This window comes from Pseudophryne corroboree, unplaced genomic scaffold (genome assembly GCF_028390025.1).
Source record: "Pseudophryne corroboree isolate aPseCor3 unplaced genomic scaffold, aPseCor3.hap2 scaffold_464, whole genome shotgun sequence".
NCBI lineage: Eukaryota > Metazoa > Chordata > Amphibia > Anura > Myobatrachidae > Pseudophryne > Pseudophryne corroboree.
In genome coordinates this window covers 221,187-246,443 of record NW_026970078.1, presented here as the reverse complement: position 1 = coordinate 246,443, position 25,257 = coordinate 221,187, and the positions used below count along the sequence as shown (strand labels likewise).

Below are 25,257 nucleotides of genomic sequence, written 5' to 3'. Positions count from 1 at the left end.
TAAGGCAAGTAAAAGGGTGTGGGCCCTGCAGCACTACCTGTAGTTTGCATTGTGCATTGGAAGGCACAAAGTAAGCAGACGGGAGGAGAAGTCAGGATAGTGCACAAGGGTATAGAAGGGAGCGGTTGAAGAAAAGAGAAGTGGAAACAGACAGCAAACTAGGCTGGAGAGAGACCTGAGACAAAGAGATCTGAATTATACGAGAGCCGACCAAGGGAAACACAAATTATGCAGTCAAGTTTCCCACATTTGGGGAAATCGCAGGGGCAGCACACCCAGAGTGCAATGGGTGAGCCTTGCCCTGGGAGAAGCACCTTCATGATCATAGTATCTCACCTGGCAGGTAAGTAGGAGTTGGGCTAGAGCTGGGGAGGGTCGCTGTTCGGGCACCCCCCTGTCAAGTGAAAGAGATCCAACTGAGGCAGCACAAGGGAACTCTCGAAAGAAGAACAAGGCTAGAGGAAGATCTGAGACAAAGAAATCTGACTTTTTCCAGAGCTGGCCAGAGGAAAGCACAAACACAGTCCCCCACTACCACAAATAATGCAGTCGAGTTTCCCACATTTGGGGAAATCACAGGGGTCAGCATACCCAGAATGCAATGAATGAACCTCACCCTGGGAGAACAATCTTCATGACCATGGTATCGCCTATGCAAAATAAGTATGATTTGGGATAGGGCTGGGGAGGGCCGCTGCTCAGGCACATCTCTGTCAAGTAAAGGAGATTCAACTGAGGCAGCACAAGGGAACTCTCATCTGGGGACAACAACTGCAGGGAGAACACATATTTTCAGATGAACATGTGAGGGCAGAAGGCTGCCTAATACTGAAGCACCCCCAAACAACAAACCAAATGCAACAACTAGTGCAAGCATTCCTGGGGGAAGGCCTGCAGCAGATGGATTTGCATATGGTGATGTCATCCAAGCAGTGGGTCAAAGTTGGCTTCAACCCTCGTCTGCATATGAAAAGAGAAAAGGGGCGTGCAGGGCATGGCGGCCTTTTGCAGCGCTTGGATGACCCCTAGTTTGCATTACACACCTCCTCCCTCCTTCGGTGTGGGGCTCATGTTGGCTATGCCCCAGCCCCTGAAGCATTCAAGCTGATTTCTTGCAGCAGCTGGGCACTGTAACTGCTCCAGAGCTACTCTGTAAGGCAAGTAAAAGGGTGTGGGCCCTGCAGCACTACCTGTAGTTCGCATTGTGCGTTGGAAGGCACGAAGTAAGCAGACGGGAGAAGTCAGGATAGTGCGCAAGGGCATAGAAGGGAGCGGCTCAAGAAAAGAGAAGTGGAAACAGACAGCAAACTAGGCTGGAGAGAGACCTGAGACAAAGAGATCTGAATTATACGAGTGCCGACGAGGGGAAACACAAATTATGCAGTCAAGTTTCCCACATTTGGGGAAATCGCAGGAGCAGCACACCCAGAGTGCAATGGTTGAGCCTTGCCCTGGGAGAAGCACCTTCATGATCATAGTATCTCACCTGGCAGGTAAGTAGGAGTTGGGCTAGAGCTGGGGAGGGTCGCTGCTCGGGTTCCCCCCTGTGAAGTGAAGGAGATCCAACTGAAGCAGCACCAGGGAACTCTCGAAAGAAGAACAAGGCTAGAGGAAGATCTGAGACAAAGAAATCTGACTTTTACCAGAACTGACCAGAGGAAAGCACAAACACAGTCCCCCACTACCACAAATAATGCAGTCGAGTTTCCCACATTTGGGAAAATCACAGGGGTCAGCATACCCAGAATGCAGTGAATGAACCTCACCCTGGGAGAACAATCTTCATGACCATGGTATCTCCTATGCAAAATAAGTATGATTTGGGATAGGGCTGGTGAGGGCCGCTGCTCAGGCACATCTCTGTCAAGTAAAGGAGATTCAACTGAGGCAGCACAAGGGAACTCTCATCTGGGGACAACAACTGCAGGGAGACCACATCTTTTCAGATGAACATGGGAGGGCGGAAGGCTGCCTAATACTGAAGCACCATCAAATATCAAACCATGGCCCTCATTCCGAGTTGATCGCTCGCAAGGCGATTTTAGCAGAGTTACACACGCTAAGCCGCCGCCTACTGGGAATGAATCTTAGCTTCTTAAAATTGCGACCGATGTATTCGCAATATTGCGATTACAAACTACTTAGCAGTTTCAGAGTAGCTTCAGACTTACTCGGCATCTGCGATCAGTTCAGTGCTTGTCGTTCCTGGTTTGACGTCACAAACACTCCCAGAGTTCGCCCAGACACTCCCCCGTTTCTCCGGCCACTCCTGCGTTTTTTCCGGAAACTGTAGCGTTTTTTCCCACATGCCCATAAAACGGCCTGTTTCCGCCCAGTAACACCCATTTCCTGTCAATCACATTACGATCGCCGGAGCGAAGAAAAAGCCGTGAGTAAAAATACTTTCTTCATTGTAAAATTACTTGGCGCAGTCGCAGTGCGAATATTGCGCATGCGTACTAAGCAGAATTTCACTGCGATGCGATGAAATTTACAGAGCGAACGACTCGGAATGAGGGCCCATATGCAACAACTAGTACAAGCACTCCTGGGGGAAGGTCTGCAGCAGACGGATTTGCATACGGTGATGTTATCCAAGCAGTGGGCCAAAGTTGACTGGAACCCTCATCTGCATATGAAAAGAGAAAAGGGGCATGCAGGGCATGGCGGCCTTTTGCAGTGCTTGGATGACCCCTAGTTCGCATTAAACACCCCCACCCTCCTTTGGTGTGGGGCTCATGTTGGCCATGCCCCATCCCCTGATGCATTCAAGCTGATTTCTTGCAGCAGCTGGGCACTGTAACAGCTCCAGAGCTGTTCTGTAAGGCAAGTAAAAGGGTGTGGGCCCTGCAGCACCACCTGTTGTTCGCATTGTGCGTTGGAAGGCACAAAGTAAGCAGACGGGAGAAGTCAGGATAGTGCGCAAGGGCATAGAAGGTAGCGGCTCAAGAAAAGAGAAGTGGAAACAGGCAGCAAACTAGGCTGGAGAGAGACCTGAGACAAAGAGATCTAAATTATACGAGAGCCGACCAAGGGAAACACAAATTATGCAGTCAAGTTTCCCACATTTGGGGAAATCACAGGGGCAGCACAACCAGAGTGCAATGGGTGAGCCTTGCCCTGGGAGAAGCACCTTCATGATCATAGTATCTCACCTGGCAGGTAAGTAGGAGTTGGGCTAGAGCTGGGGAGGGTCGCTGCTCGGGCACCCCCCTGTCAAGTGAAAGAGATCCAACTGAGGCAGCACAAGGGAACTCTCGAAAGAAGAACAAGGCTAGAGGAAGATCTGAGATAAAGAAATCTGATTTTTACCAGAGCTGACCAGAGGAAAGCACAAACACAGTCCCCCACTACCACAAATAATGCAGTCGAGTTTCCCACATTTGGAGAAATCACAGGGGTCAGCATACCCAGAATGCAATGAATGAACCTCACCCTGGGAGAACAATCTTCATGACCATGGTATCGCCTATGCAAAATAAGTATGATTTGGGATAGGGCTGGGGAGGGCCGCTGCTCAGGCACATCTCTGTCAAGTAAAGGAGATTCAACTGAGGCAGCACAAGGGAACTCTCATCTGGGGACAACAACTGCAGGGAGAACACATATTTTCAGATGAACATGGGAGGGCAGAAGGCTGCCTAATACTGAAGCACCCCCAAACAACAAACCAAATGCAACAACTAGTGCAAGCATTCCTGGGGGAAGGCCTGCAGCAGATGGATTTGCATATGGTGATGTCATCCAAACAGTGGGTCAAAGTTGGCTTCAACCCTCATCTGCATATGAAAAGAGACAAGGGGCGTGCAGGGCATGGCGGCCTTTTGCGGCGCTTGGATGACCCCTAGTTCGCATTACTCACCTCCACCCTCCTTCGGTGTGGGGCTCATGTTGGCTATTCCCCAGCCCCTGAAGCATTCAAGCTGATTTCTTGCAGCAGCTGGGCACTGTAACTGCTCCAGAGACGCTCTGTAAGGCAAGTAAAAGGGTGTGGGTCCTGCAGCACTACCTGTAGTTTGCATTGTGCGTTGGAAGGCACGAAGTAAGCAGACGGGAGAAGTCAGGATAGTGCGCAAGGGCATAGAAGGGAGCGGCTCAAGAAAAGAGAAGTAGAAACAGACAGCAAACTAGGCTGGAGAGAGACCTGAGACAAAGAGATCTGAATTATACGAGAGCCGACCAGGGGAAACACAAATTATGCAGTCAAGTTTCCCACATTTGGGGAAATCGCAGAAGCAGCACACCCAGAGTGCAATGGGTGAGCCTTGCCCTGGGAGAAGCACCTTCATGATCATAGTATCTCACCTGGCAGGTAAGTAGGAGTTGGGCTAGAGATGGGGAGGGTCGCTGCTCGAGCATCCCCCTGTCAAGTAAAGGAGATTCAACTGAGGCAGCACAAGGGAACTCTCATCTGGGGACAACAACTGCAGGGAGAACACATATTTTCAGATAAAAATCTTGGTCATGCTCTGGTTTCTCTTCAGAACGAACAAATCTTTCGCCTTTTACTAAAGATTTCCGTGGAGAGGAGCAAAACCGAGTTTTATCTCAATTTTTGCATGCCCCATCTTTTTGGGGTTTCTTTTATCGGTTTAAAGATAGAATGAGTGTGCTTTAATGTAAGCTCATTTGCATAGAAATGACAGTAAATGTTTGTTTCTTTTCAAACAGAACTTTCTTGACCATGCTACTTGCTTGAAAGATCTGGGAGCACATGGAATACAGTACAAACCATGCTTATAGCAAGGAGAAGACAGGTGAGAAATCTGCTTTCTTTCAAATTGGGCGCTCACTTTGATCTGAATGAGGACTGCTGGCACGGCACTCAGGCGACAGGTGGAATCTTGGTCATGCTCTGGTTTCTCTTCAGAACGAACAAATCTTTCGCCTTTTATTAAAGATTTCCGTGGAGAGGAGCAAAACTGAGTTTTATCTCAATTTTTGCATGCCCCATATTATTGGGGTTTCTGTTATCGGATTAAAGACAGAACGAGTGTGCTTTCTTGTTAGCTTTAATGTAAGTTTATTTGCATAACAATGACAATAAATGTCTGTTTCTTTTCAAGCAGAACTTTCTTGACCATACTAATTGCTTGAAAGATCTAGGAGCACATGGAAAAGAGTACAAACCATGCTTATAGCAAGGGGAAGCCTGGTGAGAAATCTGCTTTCTTTCTTTCAAATTGGGTGCTCACTTTGAGCTGAATGAGGACTGCTGGCATGGCACTCAGGCGACAGGTGGAATCTTGGTCATGCTCTGGTTTCTCTTCAGAACGAACAAATCTTTCGCCTTTTACTAAAGATTTCCGTGGAGAGGAGCAAAACTGAGTTTTATCTCAATTTTTGCATGCCCCGTCTTATTGGGGTTTCTTTTATCAGTTTAAAGATAGAACGAGTGTGCTTTAATGTAAGCTCATTTGCGTAGAAATGACAGTAAATGTTTGTTTCTTTTCAAACAGAACTTTCTTGACTATACTAATTGCTTGAAAGATCTGGGAGCACATGGAAAAGAGTACAAACCATGTTTATAGCAAGGGGAAGCCTGGTGAGAAATCTGCTTTCTTTCATTCAAATTGGGTGCTCACTTTGAGCTGAATGAGAACTGCTGGCATGGCACTCAGGCGACAGGTGGAATCTTGGTCATGCTCTGGTTTCTCTTCAGAACTAACAAATATTTCGCCTTTTATTAAAGATTTCCGTGGAGAGGAGCAAAACTGAGTTTTATCTCAATTTTTGCATGCCCCATATTATTGGGGTTTCTTTTATCAGTTTAAAGACAGAACGAGTGTGCTTTCTTGTTAGCTTTAATGTAAGTTTATTTGCATAACAATGACAGTAAATGTTTGTTTCTTTTCAAACAGAACTTTCTTGACCATGCTACTTGCTTGAAAGATCTGGGAGCACATGGAAAACAGTACAAACCATGCAGTATCACAAGAAGATAGAGCAGAATTGAGGACACGTCAACAATTTCTGCCGAAGGTGGTTCATCTTTCCACATGGTGCCTTTGGCCACTGACACCTTCGTTGAGTCAAAGTCTCTGGCTGTGGTCAGAACTTTGAAAATTTATGTCACCAGAACGGTTCAGATTAGGAAAACAGAGGCTCTGTTTGTCCTGTATGCTCCCAACATGATTGGGTGTCCTGCTTCCATGCAGACCATTATGCGCTGGATCTGTGGTAAGATTCAGCATGCTCATTCCACGGCAGGATTGCCGTTACTGAATTAGGTGAAGACCCATTCTACTAGAAAGGTGGGTTCATCCTGGGCAGCTGGTCGGGGAGTCTCGGCATTGCAACTTTGCCGAGCAGCTATTTAGTAAACACTTTTGCTAAGTTTTACAAGTTTGATACCTTGGCTGATGATAACCTCAAGTTGGGTCATTCGGTGCTGCAGAGTCGTACGCACTCTCCCACCCGTTCAAGAGCTTTGGTATAACCCCATGGTTCTTAATGTGACCCCAGCATCCTCTAGGTCGTATGAGAAAATAGGATTTTAATACCTACCGGTAAATCCTTTTCTCTTAGTACGTAGAGGATGCTGGGCACCCGTCCCAGTCCATACTGTGTCTGCAGTTATTACTTGTGGTTATACACATGTTGTGTTACGGTTCTGGTCAGCTTTTTGCTGCAATTGTTCATGCCGTTGGCTTGTGTTCTGTTGAATGCCACGTTCTGCGGCATGCTTAAGGTGTGAGCTGGTAAGATGCTCACCTTAGTTTAACAATAAATCCTTTCCTCGAAATGTCCGTCTCCCTGGGCACAGTTCCTATAACTGGAGTCTGGAGGAGGGGCATAGAGGGAGGAGCCAGTTCACACCTTTTGAAAGTCTTAAAGTGCCCATGTCTCTTGCGGATCCCGTCTATACCCCATGGTTCTTAATGTGACCCCAGCATCCTCTACGGACTAAGAGAAAAGGATGCCCTTGTGTACTATCCTGACTTCTCCTCCCGTCTGCTTACTTTGTGCCTTCCAACGCACAATGCGAACTACAGGTGGTGCTGCAGGGCCCACACCCTTTTACTTGCCTTACAGAGCAGCTCTGGAGCTGTTACAGTGCCCAGCTGCTGCAAGAAATCAGCATGAATGCTTCAGGGGATGGGGCATGGCCAACATGAGCCCCACACCAAAGGAGGGTGGGGGTGTTTAATGCGAACTAGGGGTCATCCAAGCACTGCAAAAGGCCGCCATGCCCTGCATGCCCCTTTTCTCTTTTTATATGCAGATGAGGGTTCCAGCCAACTTTGGCCCACTGCTTGGATGACATCACCGTATGCAAATCCGTCTGCTGCAGACCTTCCCCCAGGAATGCTTGTACTAGTTGTTGGATATGGTTTGATATTTGATGGTGCTTCAGTATTAGGCAGCCTTCCGCCCTCCCATGTTCATCTGAAAAGATGTGGTCTCCCTGCAGTTGTTGTCCCCAGACGAGAGTTCCCTTGTGCTTCCTCAGTTGAATCTCCTTAACTTGACGGGGGAGGGGCTGCCCGAGCTGCCACCCACCCCAGCCCTATCCCAACTCATACTTATTTTACATATTAGATCTCTTGATCATGAAGATTGTTCTCACAGGGTGAGGTTCATCCATTATATTTTAAAATAGGAAGGTACAAATTACATATTTGAATTGCATCTATGTGCTGGATTCAAATGTCCCCCCCCTTCCTTTCTCAATTGTGCCCGTCAGCAGCTATTCTAAGGTTGCTGCCAATGGGTGTGACACATTAATTTCTTCTGTGGGGTACACTGGACTCCACAAGGATTCACATTGGGGTGTAGAGTAGGATCTTGATCTGAGGCACCAACCGGCTCAAAGCTTTTGACTGTTCCCAAGAAGCTCAGTGCATTCTCCTCTATAACCCCGCTTCCATGAACAGGGAGCTCAGTTTGTAGTTGGTGCCTTCAGTAGCAGGCCACTTAACAGGGGCCTGCCTCAGGCAGCCTATTCTTAGCTATTAATTTTGACAAGAAAAGAAGAACTTGTTTTATGAGAATCTACAAGGGCTGCAGCAGGCTAGGTCTAATAGACATCTTTACTGCAGCTTCATCACTCCCAGCGGCGCTGTATACTCCCGTGCCCTGGTTGCTGGGTCACTGCAGCGGAGGCTCCGGTTTCATCCTAAGGTCAGTCACACACACACCACCCTTCCGGATCACGAGGCCGCTGATGAAGGGGAGCGAGGCCGTAGGGGGTGGGCCGTGTGCGCACTGCGGTGGACACTGATTACTGGGCAGCCGCTCCACTAGCCACCAGGTACAGTTAAGGAGCACAGGTCTGGGGTTTTTTCTCCTATATTAACCCAATTTTGTACTGCCCGCAGCGCATTGTGATAGGTAATAGGGCCTGATTCAGGTTGGATTGCAATCACAATAAGCGATCCAACTGCAAAAATTGCTAAGAGCATACGCATGTGCCTGCATTTTCTGCGGCACCCCGCAGAGAATGTGATCGCCTCTGCCTGTCAATCGGGGCGGGGAAGGGGGGGAGAGGTGGGTCAGCAACACTCCATTTCCAAGTCAGGGATGGAGCGGTGCGGGGGCAAGGCTTCAAAATGGGGTCTGCAACGGAGGAGACACAGGGGGCGTGGTCACAGCGGCTGTATGACATCACATTCAGCCGCTGTGATCACAAAAATGGTGGCGGCTTCCTGCGCGCACATACAGTCTGCACCAGCAGGAGCCTACACCATTTTTTATGATCACGCTGAACTGCAGTGCGACTGCAATTACAGCATGGTCAAGAAGGGAGGCGTCATGCTGGGTGGCCATGCCCTGTCACTGTGCAGGAGCCAGCACCGCTCACACACTAGTCCCCGGGTGCAGCCCCCAACCCCCGGGACACCCGGAGCAACAAAATGTAGATTCAGGCCACCAGGCCACGCCCCTACCTATGAAACCATGCCTCCTTTTTACCATTGCGCTGCTTATCTGCGCGCACTGCATTACAATCTCCCTCGCCACCTCTCTGGGTGTCACCAGTGATAGTGACACCTCTGCCATGCTTGTAGCAGCTGGTCCTAAGATCTACGCCTCAAACCCTGAGTGTTTGCCCTTGTGACTTGTTGATCATCATAGCGAAGCAGATGCTTACAGAAAACTGCAGGGGCTTAGATTGAAAATAAAAAAATTGATGGGTATAAGGTAGAGAGGAGCGGGTTCGGTTCTCCGAGAACCGAGTTCCCCACGAACTCCACGTGGTTTACACTGGTCCGAGGCAGGCTCGGTTGTTCCCGCCTGACTCGGAAAACCTGAACAAGGGAAAATGTCATCATCCCGCTGTCGGATTCTCGCGAGATTCGGATTCCATATAAAGAGCTGCGCGTTGCTGCCATTTTTACTCGTGCATTGAAGAGAGAGCGGAGAGGACGTGGCTATGTTCTCTCAGTGGAAATCTCAATATCAGTGCTCAGTATCAGTGGTTACTTATTGCTGCTCAGTAATACTAGTAGTGTGTCTCTCCTGCTCAGTGTCAGTTCTCAGTAGTATCCTCATCAGTGCTCAGTATCACTGCTCATTGTCTTGTGCTGCATTGTGGTGCTCAGCATACTACAGTACATTACTAATAGTCCAGTGCTGCATCTTGCTGCTCAGTGTCAGTTCTAGTATCCTCATCAGTGCTCACTATCACTGCTCATTGCATTGTGGTGTTCTGTATACTACAATAACATAGTAATATAGTAACATAGTTTTTGAGGTTGAATAGAGGCAAATTGCCCATCGTGTTCAACCTGTTTTAAGTTGTGATGATTCTACATACTTGCTGAATAATGTTTTATGACTAGTTAGCTACTATAACTCATGTTACCCCCGGATTAACCATGTTGATATTTTAAGTATTATAACCTTGGATAGCTTTTTCATTCAGAAATGTATCCATTCCTTTTTTAAATCCAATTACAGAGTCCGCCATTACCACCTTCCCTGGCAGGGAATTCCACATCCTGATTGCCCTAACAGTGAAGAAACCTTTCCTCCATTGCGTTCTGAACTTTCCTCCAGTCGCAGCGAGTGACCACGTGTTCTTTTAATAAATAATTCCTCTGATAACTCTTTGTTATGTATCTTTACATATTTGAAGATATTAATAATATCTCCTCTTAGGCACCTCTTTTCTAGTGTATAAATATTCAGCCTAGTAAGTCTTTCCTTATAGTCCAGTACTTTTAGGCCTTTAATCAATTTAGTCTTCAGGATCTCTTACACTTCCATGAGCAGCAGAGTAGTGCAATGGAAGCATGCTGGGCCCATAACCCAGAGGTTGATTGATCGAAACTATCCTCTGCTATGTGCATTTTTTTTTTTATAATTAAAGTAATCAAAAACTGGGATTGATATTTTGGCTCTTTTATTTTTACTTAAAGTACAATAACTTTTATCATTTTAATTTGTTTTAATAGTATATTGACAGCATTGTTTTCTTTAAAAAATCCACTTAATTTTCTTTACCCTATTACTGAAATGGTAATTGACAAAAACAAACTACATTGTCACCAGAAGAGCAATGCAAAATGTACAAGTGATATATGAAAATCATCTTCCATCTTGAATTTCAATGATGCATTGGGACAACAATTTGTGAGAAACATCTTCACCCATAAAGAAAGATTTTCTTAATTCCTTACCTGTGTGCTGATTAGATATCACCTTGTTTTCACATTAAACAGACTTCCCCATGAGGAAGCAGCAAGGATGCAGTGACGTTTCCTGGTGTCAACCTGTATTATTTCAGTAGACATTGAAATGAGGATGCATCTTTGATGCCTTTCCAATGAAGCAAGTTTATTTCAGTAATAGGTGAAAAACCATTCCTACAAAGGTGTTAATCAGAGACTTGGCTTTGTGGACACTTTTCAGAGAGCAAATTTGTTAGCATAAACATAAAATCAGAAAATGAAGAGCTGTTTAATCACTCAATTGGACTTTTCTGCCAGCATATTTTTTTTTCTCTGCAACCCACTGCTAAATTGTGCTTCCTAGCTGTTTTTTTATAAAATCACTTAATCAAATCTAACTCTGATTACATCAGAGAAGGCCAGGTACCCTACACCGTAAGGGTTTTTTTTGAAATTTTGACTTGTCTACTTAAAGATCACCAAAATCTGATTACAAGGTCAATTACATCCCTGGGTGGGATTGAACCACCAACCTTTTGGTTAATAGCCAAACATGCTAACCGATTGCGCCACAGAGACACCTTGCAAAAGTCAATACTGACAAAGGCTAATAATCATTCATCTAGAACGTTTCCTAGAAAAACTTTAAAAAGTCAATAATCTGGAGAATTTTTGTAAGATACACATTGGTACTTTCCCATGATGAGTGAGTGCTTCAGGATTTCTTGCACTTACATGGGCTATTAACCAAAAGGTTGATGGTTCAATCCCACCCAGGGATGTAATTGACCTTGTCATCAGATTTTGGTGATCTTTAAGTAGACAAGTCAAAATTTCAAACCCCCTCTTATGGTGTAGGGTACCTGGCCTTCTCTGACGTAATCAGAGTTAGATTTAATTAAGTGATTTTATAAAAAACAGCTAGGAAGCACAATTTAGCAGTGGGTTGCAGAGAAAAAAATAACATTTTAAACCTACCGGTAATTTTTTTTTCTCGTAGTCCGTAGAGGATGATGGGGACTCCGTAAGGACCATGGGGGATAGACGGGCTCCGCAGCAGACATGGGCACTTTAAGAAAGACTTTAGATCTGGGTGTGCACTGGCTCCTCCCTCTATGCCCCTCCTCCATACCTCAGTTAGAGAAACTGTGCCCAGAGGAGACGGACAGTACGAGGAAAGGATTTTTGTTAATCCAAGGTCAAGATTCATACCAGCCACACCAATCACACCGTATAACTTGTGACATACTACCCAGTTAACAGTATGAAAACAACATAGCATCAGCCCAAGACCGATGAAAACTAACATATAACCCTTATGTAAGCAATAACTATATACAAGTCTTGCAGAAGTAGACCGCACTTGGGACGGGCACCCAGCATCCTCTACGGACTACGAGAAAAAGATTTACCGGTAGGTTTAAAATCTTATTTTCTCTTACGTCCTAGAGGATGCTGGGGACTCCGTAAGGACCATGGGGATTATACCAAAGCTCCCAAACGGGCAGGAGAGTGCGGATGACTCTGCAGCACCGATTGAGCAAACAGGAGGTCCTCCTCAGCCAGGGTATCAAACTTATAGAACTTTGCAAAGGTGTTTGAACCAACTTTGACCCACTGCTTGGATGACATCACCATATGCAAATCCATCTGCGGCAGGCCTTCCCCCAGGAATGCTTGCACTAGTTGTTGCATTTGGTTTGTTGTTTGGGGGTGCTTCAGTATTAGGCAGCCTTCTGCCCTCCCATGTTCATCTGAAAATATGTGTTCTCCCTGCAGTTGTTGTCCCCAGATGAATGAACCTCACCCTGGGAGAACAATCTTCATGACCATGGTATCTCCTATGCAAAATAAGTATGATTTGGAATAGGGCTGGGGAGGGCCGCTGCTCATGCACATCTCTGTCAAGTAAAGGAGATTCAACTGAGGCAGCACAAGGGAACTCTCATCTGGGGACAACAACTGCAGGGAGAACACATATTTTCAGATGAACATGGGAGGGCAGAAGGCTGCCTAATACTGAAGCACCCCCAAACAACAAACCAAATGCAACAACTAGTGCAAGCATTCCTGGGGGAAGTTCTGCAGAAGACGGATTTGCATACGGTGATGTCATCCAAGCAGTGGGTCAAAGTTGGCTTCAACCCTCATCTGCATATGAAAAGAGAAAAGGGGCGTGCAGGGCATGGCGGCCTTTTGCGGTGCTTGGATGACCCCTAGTTCGCATTAAACACCTCCACCCTCCTTTGGTGTGGGGCTCATGTTGGCCATGCCCCATCCCCTGAAGCATTCAAGCAGATTTCTTGCAGCAGCTGGGCACTGTAACAGCTCCAGAGCTGCTCTGTAAGGCAAGTAAAAGGGTGTGGGCCCTGCAGCACTACCTGTAGTTTGCATTGTGCATTGGAAGGCACAAAGTAAGCAGACGGGAGGAGAAGTCAGGATAGTGCACAAGGGTATAGAAGGGAGGGGCTGAAGAAAAGAGAAGTGGAAACAGACAGCAAACTAGGCTGGAGAGAGACCTGAGACAAAGAGATCTGAATTATACGAGAGCCGACCAGGGGAAACACAAATTATGCAGTCAAGTTTCCCACATTTGGGGAAATCGCAGGGGCAGCACACCCAGAGTGCAATGGGTGAGCCTTGCCCTGGGAGAAGCACCTTCATGATCATAGTATCTCACCTGGCAGGTAAGTAGGAGTTGGGCTAGAGCTGGGGAGGGTCTCTGCTCGGGCACCCCCCTGTCAAGTGAAGGAGATCCAACTGAGGCAGCACAAGGGAACTCTCAAAAGAAGAACAAGGCTCTGAAACAAAGAAATCTGACTTTTACCAGAGCTGACCAGAGGAAAACACAAACACAGTCCCCCACTACCACAAATAAAGCAGTCGAGTTTCCCACATTTGGGGAAATCACAGGGGTCAGCATACCCAGAATGCAATGAATGAACCTCACCCTGGGAGAATAATCTTCATGACCATGGTATCTCCTATGCAAAATAAGTATGATTTGGGATAGAGCTGGGGAGGGCCGCTGCTCAGGCACATCTCTGTCAAGTTAAGGAGATTCAACTGAGGCAGCACAAGGGAACTCTCATCTAGGGACAACAACTGCAGGGAGAACACATATTTTCAGATGAACATGGGAGGGCAGAAGGCTGCCTAATACTGAAGCACCCCCAAACAACAAACCAAATGCAACAACTAGTGCAAGCATTCCTGGGGGAAGGCCTGCCGCAGATGGATTTGCATATGGTGATGTCATCCAAGCAGTGGGTCAAAGTTGGCTTCAACCCTCGTCTGCATATGAAAACAGAAAAGGGGCGTGCAGGGCATGGTGGCCTTTTGCTGCGCTTGTCTGACCCCTAGTTTGCATTAAACACCTCCACCCTCCTTCGGTGTGGGGCTCATGTTGGCTATGCCCCAGCCCCTGAAGCATTCAAGCTGATTTCTTGCAGCAGCTTGGCACTGCAACAGCTCCAGAGCTGCTCTGTAAGGCAAGTAAAAGGGTGTGGGCCCTGCAGCACTACCTGTAGTTTGCATTGTGCATTGGAAGGCACAAAGTAAGCAGACGGGAGGAGAAGTCAGGATAGTGCACAAGGGTATAGAAGGGAGCGGCTGAAGAAAAGAGAAGTGGAAACAGACAGCAAACTAGGCTGGAGAGAGACCTGAGACAAAGAGATCTGAATTATACGAGAGCCGACCAGGGGAAACACAAATTATGCAGTCAAGTTTCCCACATTTGGGGAAATCGCAGGAGCAGCACACCCAGAGTACAATGGGTGAGCCTTGCCCTGGGAGAAGCACCTTCATGATCATAGTATCTCACCTGGCAGGTAAGTAGGAGTTGGGCTAGAGCTGGGGAGGGTCGCTGCTCGGGTACCCCCCTGTAAAGTGAAGGAGATCCAACTGAGGCAGCACAAGGGAACTCTCGAAAGAAGAACAAGGCTAAAGGAAAATCTGAGACAAAGAAATCTGACTTTTACCAGAGCTGACCAGAGGAAAGCACAAACACAGTCTCCCACTACCACAAATAATGCAGTCAAGTTTCCCACATTTGGGGAAATCACAGGGGTCAGCATACCCAAAATGCAATGAATGAACCTCACCCTGGGAGAAAAATCTTCATGACCATGGTATCTCCTATGCAAAATAAGTATGATTTGGAATAGGGCTGGGGAGGGCCGCTGCTCATGCACATCTCTGTCAAGTAAAGGAGATTCAACTGAGGCAGCACAAGGGAACTCTCATCTTGGGACAACAACTGCAGGGAGAACATATATTTTCAGATGAACATGGGAGGGCAGAAGGCTGCCTAATACTGAAGCACCCCCAAACAACAAACCAAATGCAACAACTAGTGCAAGCATTCCTGGGGGAAGGCCTGCCGCAGATGGATTTGCATATGGTGATGTCATCCAAGCAGTGGGTCAAAGTTGGCTTCAACCCTCGTCTGCATATGAAAAGAGAAAAGGGGCGTGCAGGGCATGGTGGCCTTTTGCGGCGCTTGGCTGACCCCTAGTTTGCATTAAACACCTCCTCCCTCCTTTGGTGTGGGGCTCATGTTGGCTATGCCCCAGCCCCTGAAGCATTCAAGCTGATTTCTTGCAGCAGCTGGGCACTGTAACAGCTCCAGAGCTGCTCTGTAAGGCAAGTAAAAGGGTCTGGGCCCTGCAGCACTACCTGTAGATCGCATTGTGCGTTGGAAGGCACAAAGTAAGCAGACAGGAGGAGAAGTCAGGATAGTGCGCAAGGGCATAGAAGGGAGCGGCTCAAGAAAAGAGAAGTGGAAACAGACAGCAAACTAGGCTGGAGAGAGACCTGAGACAAAGAGATCTGAATTATACGAGAGCCGACCAGGGGAAACACAAATTATGCAGTCAAGTTTCCCACATTTGGGGAAATCGCAGGGGCAGCACACCCAGAGTGCAATGGGTGAGCCTTGCCCTGGGAGAAGCACCTTCATGATCATAGTATCTCACCTGGCAGGTAAGTAGGAGTTGGGCTAGAGCTGGGGAGGGTCGCTGTTCGGGCACCCCCCTGTCAAGTGAAAGAGATCCAACTGAGGCAGCACAAGGGAACTCTCGAAAGAAAAACAAGGCTAGAGGAAGATCTGAGACAAAGAAATCTGACTTTTTCCAGAGCTGACCAGAGGAAAGCACAAACACAGTCCCCCACTACCACAAATAATGCAGTCGAGTTTCCCACATTTGGGGAAATCACAGGGGTCAGCATACCCAGAATGCAATGAATGAACCTCACCTTGGGAGAACAATCTTCATGACCATGGTATCGCCTATGCAAAATAAGTATGATTTGGGATAGGGCTGGGGAGGGCCGCTGCTCAGGCACATCTCTGTCAAGTAAAGGAGATTCAACTGAGGCAGCACAAGGGAACTCTCATCTGGGGACAACAACTGCAGGGAAAACACATATTTTCAGATGAACATGTGAGGGCAGAAGGCTGCCTAATACTGAAGCACCCCCAAACAACAAACCAAATGCAACAACTAGTGCAAGCATTCCTGGGGGAAGGCCTGCAGCAGATGGATTTGCATATGGTGATGTCATCCAAGCAGTGGGTCAAAGTTGGCTTCAACCCTCGTCTGCATATGAAAAGAGAAAAGGGGCGTGCAGGGCATGGCGGCCTTTTGCAGCGCTTGGATGACCCCTAGTTCGCATTACACACCTCCACCCTCCTTCGGTGTGGGGCTCATGTTGGCTATTCCCCAGCCCCTGAAGCATTCAAGCTGATTTCTTGCAGCAGCTGGGCACTGTAACTGCTCCAGAGCTACTCTGTAAGGCAAGTAAAAGGGTGTGGGCCCTGCAGCACTACCTGTAGTTCGCATTGTGCGTTGGAAGGCACGAAGTAAGCAGACGGGAGAAGTCAGGATAGTGCGCAAGGGCATAGAAGGGAGCGGCTCAAGAAAAGAGAAGTGGAAACAGACAGCAAACTAGGCTGGAGAGAGACCTGAGACAAAGAGATCTGAATTATACGAGAGCCGACGAGGGGAAACACAAATTATGCAGTCAAGTTTCCCACATTTGGGGAAATCGCAGGAGCAGCACACCCAGAGTGCAATGGTTGAGCCTTGCCCTGGGAGAAGCACCTTCATGATCATAGTATCTCACCTGGCAGGTAAGTAGGAGTTGGGCTAGAGCTGGGGAGGGTCGCTGCTCGGGTTCCCCCCTGTGAAGTGAAGGAGATCCAACTGAGGCAGCACCAGGGAACTCTCGAAAGAAGAACAAGGCTAGAGGAAGATCTGAGACAAAGAAATCTGACTTTTACCAGAGCTGACCAGAGGAAAGCACAAACACAGTCTCCCACTACCACAAATAATGCAGTCAAGTTTCCCACATTTGGGGAAATCACAGGGGTCAGCATACCCAAAATGCAATGAATGAACCTCACCCTGGGAGAAAAATCTTCATGACCATGGTATCTCCTATGCAAAATAAGTATGATTTGGAATAGGGCTGGGGAGGGCCGCTGCTCATGCACATCTCTGTCAAGTAAAGGAGATTCAACTGAGGCAGCACAAGGGAACTCTCATCTTGGGACAACAACTGCAGGGAGAACATATATTTTCAGATGAACATGGGAGGGCAGAAGACTGCCTAATACTGAAGCACCCCCAAACAACAAACCAAATGCAACAACTAGTGCAAGCATTCCTGGGGGAAGTTCTGCAGAAGACGGATTTGCATACGGTGATGTCATCCAAACAGTGGGTCAAAGTTGGCTTCAACCCTCGTCTGCATATGAAAAGAGAAAAGGGGCGTGCAGGGCATGGTGGCCTTTTGCGGCGCTTGGCTGACCCCTAGTTTGCATTAAACACCTCCACCCTCCTTTGGTGTGGGGCTCATGTTGGCTATGCCCCAGCCCCTGAAGCATTCAAGCTGATTTCTTGCAGCAGCTGGGCACTGTAACAGCTCCAGAGCTGCTCTGTAAGGCAAGTAAAAGGGTGTGGGCCCTGCAGCACTACCTGTAGTTCGCATTGTGCATTGGAAGGCACAAAGTAAGCAGACAGGAGGAGAAGACAGGATAGTGCGCAAGGGCATAGAAGGGAGCGGCTCAAGAAAAGAGAAGTGGAAACAGACAGCAAACTAGGCTGGAGAGAGACCTGAGACAAAGAGATCTGAATTATACGAGAGCCGACCAGGGGAAACACAAATTATACAGTCAAGTTTCCCACATTTGGGGAAATCGCAGGAGCAGCACACCCAGAGTGCAATGGGTTAGCCTTGCCCTGGGAGAAGCACCTTCATGATCATAGTATCTCACCTGGCAGGTAAGTAGGAGTTGGGCTAGAGCTGGGGTGGGTCGCTGCTCGGGTACCCCCCTGTAAAGTGAAGGAGATCCAACTAAGGCAGCACAAGGGAACTCTCGAAAGAAGAACAAGGCTAGAGGAAAATCTGAGACAAAGAAATCTGACTTTTACCAGAGCTGACCAGAGGAAAGCACAAACACAGTCCCCCACTACCACAAATAATGCAGTTGAGTTTCCCACATTTGGGGAAATCACAGGGGTCAGCATACCCAAAATGCAATGAATGAACCTCACCCTGGGAGAAAAATCTTCATGACCATGGTATCTCCTATGCAAAATAAGTATGATTTGGAATAGGGCTGGGGAGGTCCGCTGCTCATGCACATCTCTGTCAAGTAAAGGAGATTTAACTGAGGCAGCACAAGGGAACTCTCATCTGGGGACAACAACTGCAGGGAGAACACATATTTTCAGATGAACATGGGAGGGCAGAAGGCTGCCTAATACTGAAGCACCCCCAAACAACAAACCAAATGCAACAACTAGTGCAAGCATTCCTGGGGGAAGTTCTGCAGAAGACGGATTTGCATACGGTGATGTCATCCAAGCAGTGGGTCAAAGTTGGCTTCAACCCTCATCTGCATATGAAAAGAGAAAAGGGGCGTGCAGGGCATGGCGGCCTTTTGCGGTGCTTGGATGACCCCTAGTTCGCATTAAACACCTCCACCCTCCTTTGGTGTGGGGCTCATGTTGGCCATGCCCCATCCCCTGAAGCATTCAAGCTGATTTCTTGCAGCAGCTGGGCACTGTAACAGCTCCAGAGCTGCTCTGTAAGGCAAGTAAAAGGGTCTGGGCCCTGCAGCACTACCTGTAGATCGCATTGTGCGTTGGAAGGCACAAAGTAAGCAGACAGGAGGAGAAGTCAGGATAGTGCGCAAGGGCATAGAAGGGAGCGGCTCAAGAAAAGAGAAGTGGAAACAGACAGCAAACTAGGCTGGAGAGAGACCTGAGACAAAGAGATCTGAATTATACGAGAGCCGACCAAGGGAAACACAAATTATGCAGTCAAGTTTCCCACATTTGGGGAAATCGCAGGGGCAGCACACCCAGAGTGCAATGGGTGAGCCTTGCCCTGGGAGAAGCACCTTCATGATCATAGTATCTCACCTGGCAGGTAAGTAGGAGTTGGGCTAGAGCTGGGGAGGGTCGCTGTTCGGGCACCCCCCTGTCAAGTGAAAGAGATCCAACTGAGGCAGCACAAGGGAACTCTCGAAAGAAGAACAAGGCTAGAGGAAGATCTGAGACAAAGAAATCTGACTTTTTCCAGAGCTGGCCAGAGGAAAGCACAAACACAGTCCCCCACTACCACAAATAATGCAGTCGAGTTTCCCACATTTGGGGAAATCACAGGGGTCAGCATACCCAGAATGCAATGAATGAACCTCACCCTGGGAGAACAATCTTCATGACCATGGTATCGCCTATGCAAAATAAGTATGATTTGGGATAGGGCTGGGGAGGGCCGCTGCTCAGGCACATCTCTGTCAAGTAAAGGAGATTCAACTGAGGCAGCGCAAGGGAACTCTCATCTGGGGACAACAACTGCAGGGAGAACACATATTTTCAGATGAACATGTGAGGGCAGAAGGCTGCCTAATACTGAAGCACCCCCAAACAACAAACCAAATGCAACAACTAGTGCAAGCATTCCTGGGGGAAGGCCTGCAGCAGATGGATTTGCATATGGTGATGTCATCCAAGCAGTGGGTCAAAGTTGGCTTCAACCCTCGTCTGCATATGAAAAGAGAAAAGGGGCGTGCAGGGCATGGCGGCCTTTTGCAGCGCTTGGATGACCCCTAGTTTGCATTACACACCTCCTCCCTCCTTCGGTGTGGGGCTCATGTTGGCTATGCCCCAGCCCCTGAAGCATTCAAGCTGATTTCTTGCAGCAGCTGGGCACTGTAACTGCTCCAGAGCTACTCTGTAAGACAAGTAAAAGGGTGTGGGCCCTGCAGCACTACCTGTAGTTCGCATTGTGCGTTGGAAGGCACGAAGTAAGCAGACGGGAGAAGTCAGGATAGTGCGCAAGGGCATAGAAGGGAGCGGCTCAAGAAAAGAGAAGTGGAAACAGACAGCAAACTAGGCTGGAGAGAGACCTGAGACAAAGAGATCTGAATTATACGAGAGCCGACGAGGGGAAACACAAATTATGCAGTCAAGTTTCCCACATTTGGGGAAATCGCAGGAGCAGCACACCCAGAGTGCAATGGTTGAGCCTTGCCCTGGGAGAAGCACCTTCATGATCATAGTATCTCACCTGGCAGGTAAATAGGAGTTGGGCTAGAGCTGGGGAGGGTCGCTGCTCGGGTTCCCCCCTGTGAAGTGAAGGAGATCCAACTGAAGCAGCACCAGGGAACTCTCAAAAGAAGAACAAGGCTAGAGGAAGATCTGAGACAAAGAAATCTGACTTTTACCAGAGCTGACCAGAGGAAAGCACAAACACAGTCCCCCACTACCACAAATAATGCAGTCGAGTTTCCCACATTTGGGAAAATCACAGGGGTCAGCATACCCAGAATGCAATGAATGAACCTCACCCTGGGAGAACAATCTTCATGACCATGGTATCTCCTATGCAAAATAAGTATGATTTGGGATAGGGCTGGTGAGGGCCGCTGCTCAGGCACATCTCTGTCAAGTAAAGGAGATTCAACTGAGGCAGCACAAGGGAACTCTCATCTGGGGACAACAACTGCAGGGAGACCACATCTTTTCAGATGAACATGGGAGGGCGGAAGGCTGCCTAATACTGAAGCACCATCAAATATCAAACCATAGCCCTCATTCCGAGTTGATCGCTCGCAAGGCGATTTTAGCAGAGTTACACACGCTAAGCCGCCGCCTGCTGGGAGTGAATCTTAGCTTCTTAAAATTGCGACCGATGTATTCGCAATATTGCGATTACAAACTACTTAGCAGTTTCAGAGTAGCTTCAGTCTTACTCGGCATCTGCGATCAGTTCAGTGCTTGTCGTTCCTGGTTTGACGTCACAAACACTCCCAGAGTTCGCCCAGACACTCCCCCGTTTCTCCGGCCACTCCTGCGTTTTTTCCGGAAACTGTAGCGTTTTTTCCCACACGCCCGTAAAACGGCCTGTTTCCGCCCAGTAACACCCATTTCCTGTCAATCACATTACGATCGCCGGAGCGAAGAAAAAGCCGTGAGTAAAAATACTTTCTTCATTGTAAAATTACTTGGCGCAGTCGCAGTGCGAATATTGCGCATGCGTGCTAAGCAGAATTTCACTGCGATGCGATGAAATTTACAGAGCGAACGACTCGGAATGAGGGCCCATATGCAACAACTAGTACAAGCACTCCTGGGGGAAGGTCTGCAGCAGACGGATTTGCATACGGTGATGTAAATCCAAGCAGTGGGCCAAAGTTGACTGGAACCCTCATCTGCATATGAAAAGAGAAAAGGGGCATGCAGGGCATGGCGGCCTTTTGCAGTGCTTGGATGACCCCTAGTTCGCATTAAACACCCCCACCCTCCTTTGGTGTGGGGCTCATGTTGGCCATGCCCCATCCCCTGATGCATTCAAGCTGATTTCTTGCAGCAGCTGGGCACTGTAACAGCTCCAGAGCTGTTCTGTAAGGCAAGTAAAAGGGTGTGGGCCCTGCAGCACCACCTGTTGTTCGCATTGTGCGTTGGAAGGCACAAATTAAGCAGACGGGAGGAGAAGTCAGGATAGTGCGCAAGGGCATTCTTTTCTCTTAGTCCGGGGGCAAGGCTTCAAAATGGGGTCTGCAACGGAGGAGACACAGGGGGCGTGGTCACAGCAGCTTTTCTCTACAGTCTGCACCAGCAGGAGCCTACACCATTTTTTATGATCACGCTGAACTGCAGTGCGACTGCAATTACAGCATGGTCAAGAAGGGAGGCGTCATGCTGGGTGGCCATGCCCTGTCACTGTGCAGGAGCCAGCACCGCTCACACACTAGTCCCCGGGTGCAGCCCCCAACCCCCGGGACACCCGGAGCAACAAAATGTAGATTCAGGCCACCAGGCCACGCCCCTACCTATGAAACCATGCCTCCTTTTTACCATTGCGCTGTTTATCTGCGCGCACTGCATTACAATCTCCCTCGCCACCTCTCTGGGTGTCACCAGTGATAGTGACACCTCTGCCATGCTTGTAGCAGCTGGTCCTAAGATCTACGCCTCAAGCCCTGAGTGTTTGCCCTTGTGACTTGTTGATCATCATAGCGAAGCAGATGCTTACAGAAAACTGCAGGGGCTTAGATTGAAAATAAAAACAATTGATGGGTATAAGGTAGAGAGGAGCGGGTTCGGTTCTCCGAGAACCGAATTCCCCACGAACTCCACGTGGTTTACATTGGTCCGAGGCAGGCTCGGTTGTTCCTGCCTGACTCGGAAAACCTGAACAAGGGAAAATGTCATCATCCCGCTGTCAGATTCTCGTGAGATTCGGATTCCATATAAAGAGCTGCGCGTTGCTGCCATTTTTACTCGTGCATTGAAGAGAGAGCGGAGAGGACGTGGCTATGTTCTCTCAGTGGAAATCTCAATATCAGTGCTCAGTATCAGTGGTTACTTATTGCTGCTCAGTAATACTAGTAGTGTGTCTCTCCTGCTCAGTGTCAGTTCTCAGTAGTATCCTCATCAGTGCTCAGTATCACTGCTCATTGTCTTGTGCTGCATTGTGGTGCTCAGCATACTACAGTACATTACTAATAGTCCAGTGCTGCATCTTGCTGCTCAGTGTCAGTTCTAGTATCCTCATCAGTGCTCACTATCACTGCTCATTGCATTGTGGTGTTCTGTATACTACAGTAACATAGTAATATAGTATATATAGAGGAGCGGGTTCGGTTCTCCGAGAACCGAATTCCCGACGAACTCCACGTGGTTTACACTGGTCCGAGGCAGGCTCGGTTGTTCCCGCCTGACTCGGAAAACCTGAACAAGGGAAAATGTCATCATCCCGCTGTCGGATTCTCGCGAGATTCGGATTCCATATAAAGAGCTGCGCGTTGCCGCCATTTTTACTCGTGCATTGAAGAGAGAGCGGAGAGGACGTGGCTATGTTCTCTCAGTGGAAATCTCAATATCAGTGCTCAGTATCAGTGGTTACTTATTGCTGCTCAGTAATACTAGTAGTGTGTCTCTCCTGCTCAGTGTCAGTTCTCAGTAGTATCCTCATCAGTGCTCAGTATCACTGCTCATTGTCTTGTGCTGCATTGTGGTGCTCAGCATAATACAGTACATTACTAATAGTCCAGTGCTGCATCTTGCTGCTCAGTGTCAGTTCTAGTATCCTCATCAGTGCTCACTATCACTGCTCATTACATTGTGGTGTTCTGTATACTACAGTAACATAGTAATATAGTAACATATGGTAACATAGTTTTTGAGGTTGAATAGAGGCAAATTGCCCATCGTGTTCAACCTGTTTTAAGTTGTGATGATTCTACATACTTGCTGAATAATGTTTTATGACTAGTTAGCTACTATAACTCATGTTACCCCCGGATTAACCATGTTGATATTTTAAGTATTATAACCTTGGATAGCTTTTTCATTCAGAAATGTATTCATTCCTTTTTTAAATCCAATTACAGAGTCCGCCATTACCACCTTCCCTGGCAGGGAATTCCACATCCTGATTGCCCTAACAGTGAAGATCATAGTATCTCACCTGGCAGGTAAGTAGGAGTTGGGCTAGAGCTGTGGAGGATTGCTGCTCGGGCACCCCCTGTCAAGTGAAGGAGATCCAACTGAGGCAGCACAAGGGAACTCTCGAAAGAAGAACAAGGCTAGAGGAAGATCTGAGACAAAGAAATCTGACTTTTACCAGAGCTGACCAGAGGAAAGCACAAACACAGTCCCCCACTACCACAAATAATGCAGTCGAGTTTCCCACATTTGGGGAAATCACAGGGGTCAGCATACCCAGAGTGCAATGAATGAACCTCACCCTGGGAGAACAATCTTCATGACCATGGTATCTCCTATGCAAAATAAGCATGATTTGGGATAGGGCTGGGGAGGGCCGCTGCTCAGGCACATCTCTGTCAAGTAAAGGAGATTCAACTGAGGCAGCACAAGGGAACTCTCATCTGGGGACAACAACTGCAGGGAGAACACATATTTTCAGATGAACATGGGAGGGCAGAAAGCTGCCTAATACTGAAGCACCCCCAAACAACAAACCAAATGCAACTACTAGTGCAAGCATTCCTGGGGGAAGGCCTGCAGCAGACGGATTTGCATATGGTGATGTCATCCATGCAGTGGGTCAAAGTTGGCTTCAACCCTCGTCTGCATATGAAAATAAAAAAGGGGTGTGCAGGGCATGGCTGCCTTTTGCGGCGCTTGGATGACCCCTAGTTCGCATTAAACACCTCCACCCTCCTTCGGTGTGGGGCTCATGTTGGCTATGCCCCAGCCCCTGAAGCATTCAAGCTGATTTCTTGCAGCAGCTGGGCACTGTAACAGCTCCAGAGCTGCTCTGTAAAGCAAGTAAAAGGGTGTGGGCCCTGCAGCACTACCTGTAGTTTGCATTGTGCGTTGGAAGGCACAAAGTAAGCAGACGGGGAAGTCAGGATAGTGCACAAGGGCATAGAAGGGAGCGGCTCAAGAAAAGAGAAGTGGAAACAGACAGCAAACTAGGCTGGAGAGAGACCTGAGACAAAGAGATCTGAATTATACGAGAGCCGACCAGAGGAAACACAAATTATGTAATCAAGTGTCCCACATTTGGGGAAATCGTAGGAGCAGCACACCCAGAGTGCATTGGGTGAGCCTTGCCCTGGGAGAAGCACCTTCCTGATCATAGTATCTCACCTGGCAGGTAAGTAGGAGTTGGGCTAGAGCTGGGGAGGGTTGCTGCTCGGGTACCCCCCTGTCAAGTGAAGGAGATCCAACTGAGGCAGCACAAGGAAACTCTTGAAAAAAGAACAAGGCTAGATAAAGATCTGAGACATAGAAATCTGACTTTTACCAGAGCTGACCAGAGGAAAGCACAAACACAGTCCCCCACTACAACAAATAATGCAGTCGAGTTTCCCACATTTGGGGAAATCACAAGGGTCAGCATACCCAGAATGCAATGAATGAACCTCACCCTGGGAGAACAATCTTCATGATAATGTTATCTCCTATGCAAAATAAGTATAATTTGGGATAGGGCTGGGGAGGGCTGCTGCTCAGGCACATCTCTGTCAAGTAAAGGAGATTCATCTGAGGCAGCACAAGGGAACTCTCATCTGGGGACAACAACTGCAGGGAGAACACATATTTTCAGATGAAAATGGGAGAGCAGAAGGCTGCCTAATACTGAAGCACCCCCAAAC

General features: G+C 48.0%; 24 non-coding genes and 4 pseudogenes across 24 annotated transcripts; 4 read left to right on the top strand and 24 right to left on the bottom strand.

Moving 5' to 3' along the window:
• Positions 1-188: 188 nt before the first annotated feature.
• Positions 189-351, bottom strand: LOC135027429 (U1 spliceosomal RNA). The gene has a single exon (XR_010223909.1). It is a non-coding gene; the product is annotated as a U1 spliceosomal RNA (small nuclear RNA).
• Positions 352-503: 152 nt separating this feature from the next.
• LOC135027325 (U1 spliceosomal RNA) lies at positions 504-667 on the bottom strand. The gene has a single exon (XR_010223810.1). It is a non-coding gene; the product is annotated as a U1 spliceosomal RNA (small nuclear RNA).
• Positions 668-1,365: 698 nt separating this feature from the next.
• On the bottom strand, positions 1,366-1,501 carry LOC135027499 (U1 spliceosomal RNA; annotated as a pseudogene).
• A 152-nt stretch (positions 1,502-1,653) lies between these two features.
• On the bottom strand, positions 1,654-1,817 carry LOC135027303 (U1 spliceosomal RNA). The gene has a single exon (XR_010223790.1). It is a non-coding gene; the product is annotated as a U1 spliceosomal RNA (small nuclear RNA).
• Positions 1,818-3,018: 1,201 nt separating this feature from the next.
• LOC135027523 (U1 spliceosomal RNA) lies at positions 3,019-3,170 on the bottom strand (annotated as a pseudogene).
• Positions 3,171-3,322: 152 nt separating this feature from the next.
• Positions 3,323-3,486, bottom strand: LOC135027337 (U1 spliceosomal RNA). Its single transcript, XR_010223822.1, has one exon. It is a non-coding gene; the product is annotated as a U1 spliceosomal RNA (small nuclear RNA).
• Positions 3,487-4,157: 671 nt separating this feature from the next.
• LOC135027454 (U1 spliceosomal RNA) lies at positions 4,158-4,320 on the bottom strand. Its single transcript, XR_010223926.1, has one exon. It is a non-coding gene; the product is annotated as a U1 spliceosomal RNA (small nuclear RNA).
• Positions 4,321-4,464: 144 nt separating this feature from the next.
• LOC135027581 (U5 spliceosomal RNA) lies at positions 4,465-4,580 on the top strand. The gene has a single exon (XR_010223999.1). It is a non-coding gene; the product is annotated as a U5 spliceosomal RNA (small nuclear RNA).
• A 270-nt stretch (positions 4,581-4,850) lies between these two features.
• Positions 4,851-4,966, top strand: LOC135027598 (U5 spliceosomal RNA). Its single transcript, XR_010224015.1, has one exon. It is a non-coding gene; the product is annotated as a U5 spliceosomal RNA (small nuclear RNA).
• A 286-nt stretch (positions 4,967-5,252) lies between these two features.
• Positions 5,253-5,368, top strand: LOC135027588 (U5 spliceosomal RNA). The gene has a single exon (XR_010224005.1). It is a non-coding gene; the product is annotated as a U5 spliceosomal RNA (small nuclear RNA).
• A 274-nt stretch (positions 5,369-5,642) lies between these two features.
• Positions 5,643-5,758, top strand: LOC135027610 (U5 spliceosomal RNA). The gene has a single exon (XR_010224026.1). It is a non-coding gene; the product is annotated as a U5 spliceosomal RNA (small nuclear RNA).
• A 7,387-nt stretch (positions 5,759-13,145) lies between these two features.
• On the bottom strand, positions 13,146-13,308 carry LOC135027398 (U1 spliceosomal RNA). Its single transcript, XR_010223880.1, has one exon. It is a non-coding gene; the product is annotated as a U1 spliceosomal RNA (small nuclear RNA).
• A 142-nt stretch (positions 13,309-13,450) lies between these two features.
• LOC135027344 (U1 spliceosomal RNA) lies at positions 13,451-13,614 on the bottom strand. The gene has a single exon (XR_010223828.1). It is a non-coding gene; the product is annotated as a U1 spliceosomal RNA (small nuclear RNA).
• A 674-nt stretch (positions 13,615-14,288) lies between these two features.
• LOC135027446 (U1 spliceosomal RNA) lies at positions 14,289-14,451 on the bottom strand. The gene has a single exon (XR_010223918.1). It is a non-coding gene; the product is annotated as a U1 spliceosomal RNA (small nuclear RNA).
• Positions 14,452-14,603: 152 nt separating this feature from the next.
• Positions 14,604-14,767, bottom strand: LOC135027362 (U1 spliceosomal RNA). The gene has a single exon (XR_010223846.1). It is a non-coding gene; the product is annotated as a U1 spliceosomal RNA (small nuclear RNA).
• A 674-nt stretch (positions 14,768-15,441) lies between these two features.
• On the bottom strand, positions 15,442-15,604 carry LOC135027397 (U1 spliceosomal RNA). Its single transcript, XR_010223879.1, has one exon. It is a non-coding gene; the product is annotated as a U1 spliceosomal RNA (small nuclear RNA).
• Positions 15,605-15,756: 152 nt separating this feature from the next.
• On the bottom strand, positions 15,757-15,920 carry LOC135027347 (U1 spliceosomal RNA). Its single transcript, XR_010223831.1, has one exon. It is a non-coding gene; the product is annotated as a U1 spliceosomal RNA (small nuclear RNA).
• A 698-nt stretch (positions 15,921-16,618) lies between these two features.
• LOC135027493 (U1 spliceosomal RNA) lies at positions 16,619-16,754 on the bottom strand (annotated as a pseudogene).
• Positions 16,755-16,906: 152 nt separating this feature from the next.
• LOC135027361 (U1 spliceosomal RNA) lies at positions 16,907-17,070 on the bottom strand. The gene has a single exon (XR_010223845.1). It is a non-coding gene; the product is annotated as a U1 spliceosomal RNA (small nuclear RNA).
• Positions 17,071-17,744: 674 nt separating this feature from the next.
• On the bottom strand, positions 17,745-17,907 carry LOC135027477 (U1 spliceosomal RNA). Its single transcript, XR_010223940.1, has one exon. It is a non-coding gene; the product is annotated as a U1 spliceosomal RNA (small nuclear RNA).
• A 152-nt stretch (positions 17,908-18,059) lies between these two features.
• LOC135027494 (U1 spliceosomal RNA) lies at positions 18,060-18,223 on the bottom strand. Its single transcript, XR_010223947.1, has one exon. It is a non-coding gene; the product is annotated as a U1 spliceosomal RNA (small nuclear RNA).
• Positions 18,224-18,897: 674 nt separating this feature from the next.
• LOC135027428 (U1 spliceosomal RNA) lies at positions 18,898-19,060 on the bottom strand. The gene has a single exon (XR_010223908.1). It is a non-coding gene; the product is annotated as a U1 spliceosomal RNA (small nuclear RNA).
• Positions 19,061-19,212: 152 nt separating this feature from the next.
• Positions 19,213-19,376, bottom strand: LOC135027324 (U1 spliceosomal RNA). The gene has a single exon (XR_010223809.1). It is a non-coding gene; the product is annotated as a U1 spliceosomal RNA (small nuclear RNA).
• A 698-nt stretch (positions 19,377-20,074) lies between these two features.
• Positions 20,075-20,210, bottom strand: LOC135027527 (U1 spliceosomal RNA; annotated as a pseudogene).
• A 152-nt stretch (positions 20,211-20,362) lies between these two features.
• Positions 20,363-20,526, bottom strand: LOC135027388 (U1 spliceosomal RNA). The gene has a single exon (XR_010223871.1). It is a non-coding gene; the product is annotated as a U1 spliceosomal RNA (small nuclear RNA).
• Positions 20,527-23,766: 3,240 nt separating this feature from the next.
• Positions 23,767-23,930, bottom strand: LOC135027597 (U1 spliceosomal RNA). The gene has a single exon (XR_010224014.1). It is a non-coding gene; the product is annotated as a U1 spliceosomal RNA (small nuclear RNA).
• A 670-nt stretch (positions 23,931-24,600) lies between these two features.
• On the bottom strand, positions 24,601-24,763 carry LOC135027552 (U1 spliceosomal RNA). Its single transcript, XR_010223980.1, has one exon. It is a non-coding gene; the product is annotated as a U1 spliceosomal RNA (small nuclear RNA).
• A 152-nt stretch (positions 24,764-24,915) lies between these two features.
• On the bottom strand, positions 24,916-25,079 carry LOC135027357 (U1 spliceosomal RNA). The gene has a single exon (XR_010223841.1). It is a non-coding gene; the product is annotated as a U1 spliceosomal RNA (small nuclear RNA).
• Between the last annotated feature and the right edge of the window lie 178 nt (positions 25,080-25,257).